General features: G+C 48.4%; 1 protein-coding gene across 4 annotated transcripts in view; it reads left to right on the top strand.

Annotated features, from left to right (window-relative positions):
* The first annotated feature begins 230 nt into the window (after positions 1–230).
* Cpt1c (carnitine palmitoyltransferase 1C) overlaps positions 231–1,038 on the top strand; it is a 15,393-nt gene continuing 14,585 nt past the window's right edge. For 2 of the 4 annotated variants that reach the window (XM_021166902.1, XM_021166900.2), the window contains exon 1: positions 231–487. The gene's annotated coding sequence lies outside the window, so the exon portion shown is untranslated. The remainder of the gene's footprint in view (positions 488–1,038) is intronic. The other 2 variants (XM_029480174.1, XM_021166901.2) reach the window with 1 other exon arrangement.

Genomic DNA, 1,038 nt, shown 5'->3' with positions numbered 1-1,038 from the left:
TGGATGGTTCTGATAGATCAGCCTAGAGGCATCTAAGATGTGCTCCAGCAGATAAAAGGCTACATACATGACATGATGCAGTACCTAAAAGAGGGCAGGGAGGGAGGTCAAGGCTGTTTCCTGAACAAATTGGAAAAAAAAACAAACAAACAAACAGGCTTTGGGTAAGAGGGTTGGACGCTGGGACTCCGAGGGGGCGGGGAGAGAATGCGGAGGGATTGGAAAAGAGCAGGGACAGAACGCGGAGGGATCGAAGGAGGCGGGGATAAAACCTAGGGCCAGAACACCCAGTTCAGGGAGGGAGGAGGCACCCGCGAGGTGTCTCTGGGTTTCAGGATAACAGCCAAAGACGGTTGATCAGTTCGTGGACTCATTATACGGGGACTGGATGTATGTACATGGGAAACTGGGTACTGGACTCAAACTGGGGGAAGGAGGTGTATATGGAATTGACTCCAGGAACCGCAGCTGCTGACCTCTGACCGGTGTAAGTACTAGTACCAGGTACAGGAGGGGCTGTGGGCCTTGTGTTGGGGCAGGCGAGTAGGGCTTCTCCATCACTTGTCCTGGACATGCCTCCGCTCATCACCAGCATCCCTCGATGCCGGGCATGCGCAGTAGGGTGCTTCCTCTTTCATCCCTCTCCAGACCCCATGGTGGAAGGGAATCAGTATGTGTCTACGCCTTGCAATTGGAAATGAACAGTGCCACCGTCGGCAAATGTTCATTTCCCTATGGGTCTAAAAATTAGTACGTTAAGAGAAAAAACAAAAAAACAAAACAAAACGAAAAACTAGTGTGTTTTACTCGAACCTGTATCAATTTCCCTCCCCCACCCCGAATATTGAGTACTGAATTCTCAGTAATACAGGTCTCAAGGTTGCTCGCCAGCCTTTATACTTTTTTTTTTTTTTTTTTTTTTAAAGATTTATTTATTTATTACATGTAAGTACACTGTAGCTGTCTTCAGACACACCAGAAGAGGGCGCCAGATCTCTTTACGGATGGTTGTGAGCCACCATGTGGTTGCTGGGATTT

This window comes from Mus caroli, chromosome 7 (genome assembly GCF_900094665.2).
Source record: "Mus caroli chromosome 7, CAROLI_EIJ_v1.1, whole genome shotgun sequence".
In the NCBI taxonomy this organism is placed as follows: Eukaryota; Metazoa; Chordata; class Mammalia; order Rodentia; family Muridae; genus Mus; species Mus caroli.
Note: the sequence above shows the minus strand (reverse complement) of the source record. Positions and strands in the feature narration are given on the sequence as shown.